Genomic DNA, 13856 nt, shown 5'->3' on the forward strand with positions numbered 1-13856 from the left:
TTGAAAAGTTTCAGTCTGGTTTCAGGAAGTACCACAGCACTGAGACTGCCCTGCTTAAAGTCACCAATGACCTTTTAATGTCTGCTGATGAAGGCATGTGCTCAGTCCTGGTACTCCTGGACCTTAGCGCTGCTTTTGACACCATTGATCACAACATCATGTTAGACAGACTGAGGCACTGGGTGGGGATCTCTGGTACTGCCCTAGAATGGTTTTCATCCTACCTGTCAAAATAGGAAGTTTTGCGTGTCTGTAAACAACTGTGTCTCTTCGTTCTGTCCAGTTAAATATGGTGTGCCTCAGGGGTCGGTCTTAGGACCCGTTTTGTTTTCCTTGTATCTGCTTCCCCTTGGACATATTATCCATAAACATGGCATTTCTTTTCATATTTATGCTGATTTCACACAAATGTACTTGCCCGTCAGATCCACAGACCCTGGAATGCTGAGTTCACTTAACAACTGCCTTTGTGAAGTTAAAAAATGGATGTCAAATAACTCCAGCTGAACTCAGACAAAACAGAAATCCTGGTCATCGGGTCCCAGCAGATGGCAAATCAAATACTGCCATCTGCTGGTTCCCTAGTAAATCACATTAAGCCTGTTGCAAAGAACCTTGATGTCTGGTTTGATAGTAATTTAAATTTCGTGCAGCACACCACAAAGCTTGTTCAATCATGTTTTTATTAACTTAGAAATATAGCAAAAATTCGACACCAAGGACACCGAGACCATTTTACACGCCTTCATCTCATCACGCCTGGATTATTGCAACAGCCTTTTCACCTGTTTAACCCAAAAATCTATTGATCGACTCCAGACTGTCCAGAACTCAGCTGCCAGGCTTTTAACCAGAACAAAGAAATATGACCACATTACCCCTATTTTAGCTTTATAACACTGGCTCCCAGTATGTTTTAGAATTGACTTTAAAATTCTATTGATCACTTTTAAAGCTCTTCATGGCTTCCCGCCTTGTTATATTTCTGACCTTTTAGTTCCATACGCACCAGCACGTACCTTGAGATCCTCGGGCAGAGGTCTGTTGTCTGTTCCAGAGTCTCAACTGAAAACTAAAGGGGACAGAGCGTTTGCTGTCAGGGCCCCGAGGCTCTGGAACAGCCTGCCCGAGGAAATCAGGTCGGCTGAGTCAGTGAACTCTTTTAAGTTCCTTCTTAAAACATACTTTTATAGGAGAGCCTTTCCCGATTGTATTTGACTTTATTTTATCCCTTTTATTTTATTCTATTTTACTTATTTTATATTTATCTTAAACGTGTATTTTAGTCTTTTCAATGTTTTCTTGCTTTTATCTTGTATTGTTTTTGTATTATTGTTTTTGGGGCATTATTGTCTCTACACTTGTTAAAACACTTTGTAACTTGTTTTTGAAAAGTGCTCTACAAATAAAGATTATTATATTATTATTGAGGTGTTTCCTTTTGTTCTTGAGTTTCTGTGACAAATAAGCAAGAGAAACACATTTGTCAAATAAATCACAATGTAGCCAATATGTTGGTTGCTGTTTGGTCTGATTGTGACAAATTTATTTATTTCCAGGATAAAAACCCCTTGAGATGTACCATGATTACATTGAACAACAACTGTAAACTGGGAATAAACATACTCAAATGAAGCAGCAAAGGCCTGTCTATAAAGGCCGCTTCCGCACTGCATTATTTTCCAGGTTTATTAAGCCAATATGCCGGCTGACTGCGCTGAAAGGTACGGAGCAGGAAAGTGGGGTCCGATTTGATGTCTGTGTGAAAAGCCACAGATGGTATGCCGATGATGTAGTACACCTAACAGTCTTTTTCTACGTTGTTAGTTCAGGAAAGCCGGATCACTATGTGAAAGCACACATGGTTGCAGGATCATGAATGAGTATGAATGACCGAATGCGGCATATTGGCAGATTTTCTTTCCGCGTTTAGTGCAGGATCTCTGTATGAAAGTAGTTTTAATGATATCCTATTGTAGTGGGACAACAGTGTGGATTTGTGCATTTTATATTGAATAAATGTGGAGCTACTCCAAATTCCTCTTTTCCTCCCCCAGAGAGGAGCAGGGGGTTAACTTTCAACTGACAGACTGCTGAAGAGACCTCAACGGAAGCGGGGTGGAATAGTTGCTTTCTCTAAGTGTTATTCATGAGCAGTTGATCGTAAAACTGGCACCTTTTGATTCCGAAGCTGATAACGCGGTGCCTGAAACTGACAAAAGGGAAATTAACCAGAGATTACAAACAGCCTATCGGAACTCTCCTTGGAGGGGGGCAGGAAATCCTAAACTGCCCCCCCCCCCCCCAACACGTAACAGTGGCAACTGACCTTGCTCTGTGTTTCATTACCCCATCAAAGGGATACTCCTTGTCACACCCACTTGTGACATAATCCAGGACAGCCGAACTTTAAATAAACAAAGACTGCAGTCTCCAAAGACTCAAAGCATTAACTGTTTAATTAAATCTTTTAGTTACTTGATTACGTTTGCCTCTATTTGAGTAGTCATGTTATCATGTTGTTGCTATCTGTTGTTGATATTAGTGCTGAAAAGAATCTAAATAAGTTACTTTTGCAGTGTTTTTATTTTCAGCAAGATTAAGGACACTCCGTCATCTAATGTGTAACCAATGCTTGTTCACAATACTTTCTCACACAATTCCTTTAGAAATGATGATAAAGAAATGTCATACTATACTTAATTAATTATCCAGCTTGAATTTAAGGCTGAATAACGAATTTCCCCAGTTCCTAAGGAAAGATTGTTTTGGATTAATCTAAGCTTTCCTCATGTAACCTGAGCTCCCCCTCAAATGGACGAAATAAGTATTACATACCATCGTCGGAAATGCTGTTAATGTATAAATGTCACTCATTATTTAATCGGACCAATAATGTGACAATTGTCTTCCTGTTACCAAATGCTTGACTTAGAACGGTACAACTGTTTGACCACTGAGGTTTGATTGTGGGAAATATTTGATTATAATAAGCGCAAATAGATTTTCTTTTCTTTTATAGACATTAAGTTTAGAAAGACAGTCCCTCGGGAAACCGGAAATGCTCCCTCGGGAACAAAGGACTGCCCTCTGGGGAACCACGCCCCAGACAACAAAAGAGCGACACGCAACGTCGTTCGCTCTCTTCTCTCTATTCTGGCTCTTTTCTTCTCCTCGTGCTCTGGTCTTCCGCTCTGCCCTCTGGACGCTTTGGCACGCATGCGGCGTGCCTCTCCCGGCAACGCCCTAAGAGTTGGACCAGTGCAACGAGGCGCTACACACACGAAGTGCCGCGACATCGATTTGCCCCTCAGTTCCAGCAACTGTACTTGTTTTATTTTTTTTCCTTTCTTTTGTTTTGTTAAAGTTATCAGTCCGTTAAGTTACACTGGTCTAATTCAGGAACGACCAAGTTCCCTTTTTAAGCTTTTTCGTCGAGCTAACTTCACCGAGGTCTGACCAAGCCACGTGGTCTCGCCAGCGGCAACGAAGGAAACCTGAAAACAGCCGAATTGCCGGACGGAGGACGGCCAACCCTTGAGGTTTTTCTTCAGACACGGACAACCCCGGAGAATCCCTAGCAAAAAGCCAGGATCGGGCAGCTAGTGTGGGACCCGTGCAACAGGCCAAAGCAGGCCGTCGACAAGCAGTAAGACCAAAACCCTACATTCTGTGGTCAATAGTTTCTAATCCATTTTTCTTTAGTCCAGCATATGGAATCTTTATACCCCTAGACAAATTTAACCGAGTTATCATCTGATTGCATTTGTTAGTTGCCGTATGAGTCAAATGCTTCCCACAATCGAACCTCCATTCTCATCATGCAGCCATTGTTTATTGTCCTGATGTATTTAACCGCCCTTTTATATCGCTTTAGTTAGTTAATAAATTCACTGTAATCAAGGAACTGTGTGTGTTGACTATTTCCACGTCCTGCCAAGAGCCCTTTAGATATGAGACTGATTGATTGATTTAAGATAATTTAGCGATTATTAACTAACTGATCACTAGTAATAATTAAAAGCTGGAGGTCTGGAGACTCTAGGATAATAACAACTCCGGTGGTGCCCCAAAACGAGAGATTCTTATGATATTTTATGAATATTAAAATTCATAATTGGGTATTAATTCTCATACATTTATTAAAATTCATAGCTAAGTTTTAGCCATGCTACACTATATAACTTTCCCACGAGACTCCGGTGTAAATAAAGAGACCCATTATTGGCACATCTTTGTCATCATCTTGCTTCGGAAAGCATATATGGTCTCACATGAGCTAAAACAAAAGAACCTGGTCAACGGCAGTAAACAATGCCAGGCTCTTTTTTTCTCCATGTTTTTCTCCTGAAGCTGAAACCTCAGGCAGACAGTTTCTTTGCATTTGTTGCGGCATTTCTAACATTAGATTAAAATTCACTTGACTGTGGAATCTAACGATTGTGCAAAATGATCACGGTCAATATTTGCAATAAGGGAGCCAAACATGTAAAAACTGCGACAGGCCTAATTGTGACCTCACTACTCCGTCTGTTACTTTGTAATTAGGTCACAGTAGCGTTCCATGAGCCAAATGTAGGGGATCTTGTTTTTCTAAACAGTGATTCAGTGGCGTGTTGTACCCTCACAATTTTTGTGATCCCACACCTGTCTACAGTCTGCCTGAACAATTTCCTCAGGGCAAAAACAATTATAGGGTGCTTTTAAACCTAAAAGCTGCAACCAACCTGCATGGTTGGTTAAAACGAACTCTGGTGCACTTGCCTGTTTAGTTTGGTTTGTTGGGGCTGGTGTGAAAGTCAGTCGAACTCTGACAGTAAGCACCAAAGTCCACTTGGACGCAGACTGAGGAGTTGTGGGTTTTTTTCTTGTCTAGTCCCAGTCCAGAGATGAAGAGTGAATTTGACTGTTATCCCATGACCCACACACCCACAACTTCATCAGCATGCTGATTGCTGAAGTTGTTGATCATTGATCTGTGCTAAAATAAAATAAATCTAATTTATCTGTAAAGAGCAGTTGCCTGTAGTTATTTGTGCACTGTGTTGTAATAACAGCAGGTTGTGATGGTCGGTGCTCCGATTCACCCTTCACTGTCTTTTTAATAATGTTTAAAGCCCCCATCCAGCCAGTTTTAACTGCCGTTTTTGGTTAACGTTCTTTCTCAAACAGAGAATGGGGGTGTGGTTAATAGTCGGATGTAATCAATTACCATGACAATCAAAAACTGACCGGCTGGAGTGTTCACTAACGATATGCTGTGTTAACATCACTAAACATCAAGTTTAGTACACTTTACTGTCTGGCAGGAGTAGCTATTACTTACTCATGATAGAAACTAATGTGCGCGTATCAGCTGTTATCAATCATACAGTCAATGGTCCTGTCACACACTGCACACGATAACTCCCAGCTACGTTTTATGGTGCGCTTACTTTACCGCGGGGGTGTGGTGGGTGCCTCTGCCGATGCATTGGTAAAACGGCCGTCAGTAAAATGCATGTTGCAGACAGTATATAAGATGGTGGCAGGTGAAAGTGCGTATTCTGCCATCTGTCCTCCAACACCGCACGCACAAATACCATAATGAAAATGGCACACTAAACCAAGAGGAGGAAACTAAAAAATTAAATGAAGACCCTCTGTTAGCCAACTTTCTGCAATAACTATGCTAGCTAACTACACCTGGCTAACTACAACTTAGTTAACTTAGCTAACTAAACTAGAAAGACAAACCGACAATCAGACACAGAGAGACATACCTACTCAGGGTCCGAAATTAACACCCGCCAAGCGCCAAATGCGGGTAGATTTTCCGTTTGGCGAGTAAATTTCAAAAGGCTATCCGCCACACTGGCGGGTGAATGTTCATACCAAAATAGTAATGTAATAATCAGTGTTTTCCCTACAATGTATTCATCAGCACCGCTGCAAAATCTTTCCATGATCAGTAATATCGCGACATTCACTTACACTCTTACACTGAGACGCGCCCGGCCGCCCGTTTTTCCAAGCGCGCCTCTGTTCATGGTTGCATAGCAACGTCGGCCACGCGAGTGCTTGTGGAAAGGAGAAAGCGCGGTACGAACTGCAAAGTCACCAATCTGCAGCTAGCTGCCGCTTATTAGCTGTTATGTGGCGACATTTACCAGGAGTGAGCCAACCTTTAAAACGAAAACCCACAGACGAAAAGGGGGACGAATTACATAAAAAAAGAAAGTTTTGTGAGAAATGGAGGTTTGGAGAGAACGGAGTTTCAAGAGGCTGGCTACAATATGATTCTGACGCGGTCGTGATAAGTTGTTCTGTGTGTCGCCAGTATGCTAAAGATAAAAACAGAAACAACTCATTTGTCATTGGAAATAAAACGATGAACATTCGTGACCATGAACACAGTAAGTGTCACATTGCCTGCGTGTCTGTGTCTCTGGCTCAATCTGAGCCTCTACTCTCGAAAACTTCTGTGACAGCGCTAACGGCAATGTCAGAGCAGACCAGCAAGAAGATGAAGCTACTGTTTAGGACTGTACATGCCATTGGCAAGAAGGCCAGGCCACTTTCTGACTTCGAGTGGATGTGCGAGTAAGTGAAACTTGTTTGCTAGACTAACATTTTATATGAAGCTATGGTAGGGTGACCATCAGTCCTGTTTTCCCAGGACAAGTCCTGTTTTCACGTCCTGTCCTGGCCGCCCTGGCTGTTTTTTTTTTTAGTCTGATACATTGTCAGATCTCCTTATGGTCCAGCTGTCCTCTCCAGAGATCAGGGAGTATGATCCAAGCAAAGCTATGATGCCGTGGCACCAAAACTCTGTTAGGAGTAGGAGGCCAGAATTCATGGACCATGCAAAAAGTGTAATTGCGGTAGAGAGTGAGTCGTCGGATGACTATGAGGTTTAAGTTCTGATAGTTTTACAAAACCTTCAAATGTACTGTTATGAGCGCTAGTTCCACCTCTTCCATGTCTTACTATTTGTTGCTCTGTTTTGACTTCTATGTACACTTATTCATTAAAAATACCATATCAATTAAATGTACTGAAATTAATGTATATGTGATTTGGCCGGTAAAAAATATGCTTGGCTGGTGGATTTTTTCATCTACCAGTCCCCGTGGCAGGTGAGCCAAAAAGTTAATTTCGGACCCTGCCTACTGTAAGTTCTAAGTAAATGACATTATATATTGGTTAGCTAGCTCACAATGAGGTTTATCGGTTTGATGCTCTGACTTGACGAGGCGTGACGGTGTGACAGTTTTTTAATGAGGCATGACAGTGCGCCTGCGCAAGCTTGGAGAATGACGTATGACTTATGAAATTACTATAGTCATACATTTTGCAACTTTGAGCAGAAAATTAAGCTATTCAAAAAAATATTTGGCGAATATTAATATTTCAAAATATTTTGATATGTGATAATAACCAAACCTGCCAGATCCCAACATCTTATCCCAACTCACAACTATACTCCCCACTGACTATTTCCTAAATGCATAATTCTAAACGGAGATTAATGTTTCGGGTGTTGTGTTTCCAGCCTGAGGTCATGCATGTCATGGGCAAGGACAATGCTTTTTCTGAGTAATGTATTTGTATGTGAATGTTTCATTATGTTCTCATTATTCACCCTTTGTCACGTTGCGGGTTTCTGGCTATAAAAGGAAGCATGTGGAATGGCTGAGGAGAATGATCTGATTCATGCCTAGCACTGTTCATTTGTTGAGTTGATTTCTTTTTGTTCTTATTTATTAGTTTGGTTGAAGGTTGAATGTTTTCCATTTGTGTTTGGGACTAGAGCAGCTGTTATGACAGTTTTCCTGGTAATCTTTTGTGGTGGCATGCTAATAAGTTTTAATATGTTATGCTGTCTGGCTGAGCCACATTGAATGCCATAACAGAAAAGTACATAAAACAGTCCTCCAATACTCTTTGCTTGTATCAAATGCCAAGATGGGTATGTGGTATTATAATACCTAACATGGTTATTTTCCTTGTCAGTAAATATGTGGGTGGGTCTGAGGGCCTGCATGTGTTTGAGTAGATAAACATCTCTCATACACTGTTATACTGTTACTGAATATTTGGTTAATTTATAGGGCTGACATGTTTTAAAAAACCAAGGTGGGTAACCTAATTGTAAACTGTGTTGTAGAGCTGACCTATGTTGTCAGAAAACAGGTGCTGAATCCAAAATTCTTCAACACATTACTTCTCAGCTGATGTCATGATTATCCGTTCAAATCCATGTATGCTTCGTTCTTTGATTATTTCGTTTAAAAAACAAATTGGAAAAAAAAACAAAAAACAAGTTGTTTCTCCATTTTAAAACCAAAACAGAAAAACAGATAAACAGTAAACAACAAAACAGACATCAGTTTTTGTTTTTCTGTTGTAAAATATTGAGGGGCGCTGGACCGTACAAGGCGAGGGAGAGGAGGTCGCAGGAGCGACCTGGTGTGCTGCAGAGGGTCGGTGATCATTCCCTCTTAGGTGAAGCCCAACGCAGATCACAGTTGCTGCAAACAACAGGCGCATGTGTACAGCAGCCAGTTAGTTTGAAAACCAGTAGGGATCCAACACCGGTCATAGATAGAACAAAACGCAGCTGCTTTATTTCCGTTTTGGTTTTAAAACAGAAAAACCAAGTTGGTTTTGAAGCAAAATAATCAAAGAATGAACCATACACGGATTCGTTCAGCATAGTTCACTTTCTTCCTCCATTTTGTATTAATAATGAGAACAATGATAGTGTTATCTGCTGACGGCAAAAGCAACAAAAGCTAGGGAGCTTTGTTTTGTCACACATACATTTTGAATACAAACATTTCAGTACAGAGGGATTTTTCCCTTATTTAAACATTGCTTGCTTTATACTGGCAAATCCACTTAGAATTAGAGCTCGTGCAGCTTTGCTACTCAGCTTTTAGCATCTTACCTCCTTGTTTTGGTTCTCAGACACTTCGACATGCAGCCTGGAGGAGCCTGGGATTGAACCGCCGACCTTCCAATTAACGGGCAACCCGCTCCTACATAAAACCATAGGCAGGTTTTTCAGGTCAACAAGTTCAGACAAGCAGAGTGTATGCTAACTGCCAAGCGTAAGACATCAGTGAGAAGTGGTAGTAGTTCCTGTAAATGTGACCACTGTGACTATAGGTCATGCTAACATTGCACTCTCCACCTCTGTCAATGGAGTGATTATTTTGAATATTTTGGTGAAAATTTTCAGGTCGACAGAAACGCAACTCTGCTTTAATGGGATATTCATGATTTGCTTTAGTCTGTCTACCCATAGTCATAGTTATCCAAGGTGTATCAAAATCAAGGGAAACTGGACTTTGTTGAAGATACTTGCAGATGTTTTGCCTGAGTTCTGAAGAAGCATTTTGGATGACAGAAGAAAGGTCTCCAAGTATCTATCTATCCACTTGCCCTTGATTTTAACCTTGGGTTTTAAAAAAAGCTGTTTATTTCACTTCTCTATTACGTGTGTAACTGTGATTGAAGCCATTTGTACAAATACTTTTTAGTTTGGAAAAAATGTCAAATTACATGGAGTTAAGTAAAATCCCACTCATTTGGTTTCCCAGTGAATCAACACTCTGATACATGTTCTGACAGGATCCCATCCAGCTGGCCCCAGCATGGCCACGCTAACTCACCGTTGCCAGCAGGATTTGTAGGATTTTGACTTTAACCATACAACTGCTGCAGACATTTCTCTGACAGCAGTAATACATCAAGCAAACACACACACACACAGGACTGGCCAGTGACATTCCTGGCAAAAATCCCAAATGTCTCTGTATTACAACAACAGAGCGGCACTGCCTAAACCAAACTGGAAGAAGGATACTGATATTGAAGACGGGAGGGAAGAAAGATTGGTGCTGGCAGAAAAAAGTATAAGCCGCAGATTAACCGGTACACATTCAAATGTGAAAGGGTTAAAGCAGGGAGGTGCAGCCAGCTGTTATGTAAACCACGTCTTTATGTGGGGGTGAAGACATATGGTTGAGCTAAAAAACTAACAGAGGAAACCATCACACTAAAACTATCCTGACTAGAAAAGTGGTTCTTTATGCGGCCTATCCTCCATTTAAGGTCCTGAAGATAACGATGTGGATTGTTTGGTTTGTCTATTTGCTCAGCACTTTGGTCCAAGTCTGTAGGGTTGATTGCCATGCTGTTTACTGACAATATTCACGCTCCCCAGAGGATTAATCATTTCCATTTTAAATACTTTGTGTTTTTCTCTCGCTCCACAATCAATTATGATATTCTCTGTATCAATTTTTATACCCTAAATGATTACATGCTCTCCAGAGGATAAACCATGTTGTTTTAACTGACTTCTTGTGCATGGCCTCTTCTAGTGTCACCTCAGCTCTTAATGCCACTCTGTATGTTGTTGTCACGTCATACGTTTTATAACAGATTATTTATTTCTAAGATTTGTTCAAAAAAATCAAATCTTGTCTTTTCCGGGCTGGATTGGATATTTATCGGTCTGTCTGTGTGCAGCCCTCCAGGGCACAACAGTAGAGTTAGCAGCGAGAATTCAAGGACAAGAACACTGCCGAGGGAATCGGGCATTACATATTAGGAAAAAAAACATGCTGTATGATTTTTCTGGGTGAGCATGGTGAGAAACGAATCATGGTTAGTGATGCTCTAAATACGCTGCTACTGAGGGATGCTGATGGGGTTTGTTGTTTTGCACCTGCCCTGGCTAATGACTTCATCGCTCCAGAAAATAACATATTATTTTCTTCATTACATGGTCAGTCAATGATATCATTTTTCCACGAAGCATCAAAGTTCATCGCTGACCTTTGAAATACTCGAGGGGTGCAGATCACAGTCAAGTGTGCAGTGCCAGAGCATTTACACAAAAATCTCTGCCTCATCATGTTGTTCATCACAGCCAAACATCTACCTCTATTGTAATTAAAATGTGGAGCTCCAGGTGACAGACTCCTTAAAAATACAATGAACACAGCTGTTCTGACGTTTTCTAGGTGTTTTGGATGGAGACTCTGGGGGGCGACTGGCAGGAGCGGATGGTCCTGAGGGGGTTACTGGTGGAGAGAGACATTTTAATTGATGTATGATTTTTCATGGAACTCTGAACTGTTTTCAGTCTCCCAAACACATGATGATTTACACCATATTTAAGACTGTGCAGAATAATAAATCATAATCACTGAGGTTTCTATGGCTATTTTCTACACCTCTTCTACTGTAAGGTCCTTATTCCTGCCGTACCAGTTTCCAGTGGTGTTAAATTGCTTTATATAATTTCCCACTCAATCCTGTTACATCATCCAAACCAAATAGTACTATTATCTCATTTCTTTGTGATGAGAAGGGGGTGTCATCATCAAAGCTGTCAGTTTAGATCATACATGTTTTTTTTATGAGTACTAACTTAAAAAAGCTCTCACTTTCATTTCTGCCTCTCTAACCCAGCACTCACAGATCATCCATCCAAAGGCTAGTGGGAGTACACATACAGTAATGCTCTCACACACAGGCATGAGTTGCCTCTCACACCTGGGACCTCTGAAGCCATTTTTATTTAGTTTTTTGTTATTTCAAGGATTTAAAAAAGAAAATTCCACTTAACATATGCAAAATAATTAATATGTTGTCATTTCTGCTTCTTTCTTCCTCGTCTACTTCCAGTGTATGTGTATGTGTCCATTGTGCATTATTTAGACACAGTAGATAGATCAATGGACTACAATCACACACAGCCCACACACCTCCTACGGTTTGAAACCCGAACCCAAGAGCTGAAGAAGAGGACAATATATTTCATAAAGACACTAATGTTTCAGCAGCTGTTCATCATTCTCCATACTGTCAGCTACTCTGCACACAGTCATCTAGAAAAACAACACAAGCAGGATCACATTTCACTAAATGTGTGCATACAGTTGTGTTGTATTCTGCATGCGTGCCCTTTACATTGTGAACATCTTTCATCACTGGGTTCACAACAAGTCTTACACACACTGCTGAACTGCAACATAAATGCATCAAACACCTGAGGACATGCTTTAGTCTCATACTATATGAATTTAGTATACATAGATGTATTATAATCTGTAAGAACATAAAATCCCACACCTTTAACGGGTGGATGATGATGCTAGAATCTACATACAATAAGAGTAGGATAATAAGCCCCCTTTACACCTGGCATTAAAATGCTGGTGATGATGGGGTGATCGGATCTGATAGTGCTTGACCTCATGAAAGTACAGGTGTAAATGCACATTTGATGGATTGTGATCCAATCGGCCAAACCTCCTCCGGAGGTGGTCAAGGACGCACTGTGACCGCATTGAACACAAGTGTAAACGCAATTGACCCATCGCTAAGTCCCGCCCCCCTTAGTTACTGTTGCTAAGTCCGACAAACTGTCGGCGCTGCCACTGTCTATTACTGCACTCCCCGGAGAAATATAGTCAAATTTGTTGGAAAAAACGATCTCAGAAAGAAGCAGACAGTTTTGCAGTTGCAATATACATTTGAAGGTTGTATTCAGGCTGTCAGACTGATTCAAACTGACTCAAACAGACGGAAAACAGAAAAAATGAAAGATAGAAGCTAAAGCTTACCACTCACACAGTACAAGTGAACCAGCGCATCCCCGGACGATTGAGACAAAAGACAACGATATGAACGATCAACACTGTTCCTGTACAGCTGGGTAGGCCTCTGTTCATTATTACAATTATTAAAAAGCAGAACAGTAGGGCTTTAGCTAGCGTTAGCTAACTAACATTACATTAGGAACAATCCGCACCACATTTTTCTGGATTTATTTCAGATTTTGGAACGAGAATAAATCATACTTCTCTTTTCAACCTGTCTGGGTAACGACTATAACTATTACAAGGGCCCCAGGAACAGCGTTTGACCATATCTAAGAAAAATACAGCCAAAAAAAGCTAGAAAAGTACTCTTTTTGCATTAGAGTCAATGGAGCACAGCCATGAAAGTGTCGGACCTCAGTTACAGCAAGTCCTATACTGCGCTGTGATTGGCCAGATGTGCATCCGGGGCGTGGCTTGGCGAAGGGTCAGTTGCGTTCCCGATCTACATACATACATACATAACAAACCGCAAAATTACATTGATATAAACTGGTATTACTATTAGTTATAAAACATTAAATCAAAAGTTCACAATACTTTGCTATAGCGCCTACTGCATGTTTTTAAGTGATTATAACAACTGTTATAATGTCTTATGAACGCATTATATCGTGTTATAAATATATGCATGAAGCAATGACCTTCATAGAAAGTGTTACCGAGAAAGACAATTTTAAGGTGGAAGGTGACGATTCAAAATCTATAGCCTAACTATAATACAACCTCATTCTGTGCTGCTCTCAGATCTGTTTCTCCTCTAGATCAATTCAATCATCCCTGCTGAGTCATGATTTAGTCTTTCCTCCTCTTTGTGTCTTTGTTTGGGGATGTAACCTCTTTAAATGTGATTGTGGCACCTTTTCACCGCACTGATAAATTATTTAATTTTAGATTCACTTAGAAATTCTTGGACTGTGTGTCTGCTCATGTTCAAAACTTTCTGCACATTCAGAATCTCTCCCACACAGGCTATCTGTTTTCTCTGACAGGTCCAGAGAAAAGGCAGAATATTACCAGACAAATGACATCATTTAATGAGAAGTGTACCCGCCCTTTACTCTGCAGTGCATTATGTTTTTGATCCACTGGTAGTAACGTTATCCCCTTCAGAGTGTTCAGTTTGGGACTGCATGTTGCATGTGATCAGGCAGAAATCTCACCACAAATCCACACGTTAACTTCAGCAGCTCA

General features: G+C 40.8%; 1 protein-coding gene across 1 annotated transcript in view; it reads left to right on the forward strand.

The window, feature by feature from the left end:
• The window catches only part of col11a1a (collagen, type XI, alpha 1a), a 142918-nt gene that overhangs the window by 78402 nt on the left and 50660 nt on the right, over positions 1–13856 (forward strand). The window lies entirely within an intron of this gene.

This window comes from Micropterus dolomieu, linkage group LG01 (assembly GCF_021292245.1).
Source record: "Micropterus dolomieu isolate WLL.071019.BEF.003 ecotype Adirondacks linkage group LG01, ASM2129224v1, whole genome shotgun sequence".
NCBI classification, from domain to species: Eukaryota; Metazoa; Chordata; class Actinopteri; order Centrarchiformes; family Centrarchidae; genus Micropterus; species Micropterus dolomieu.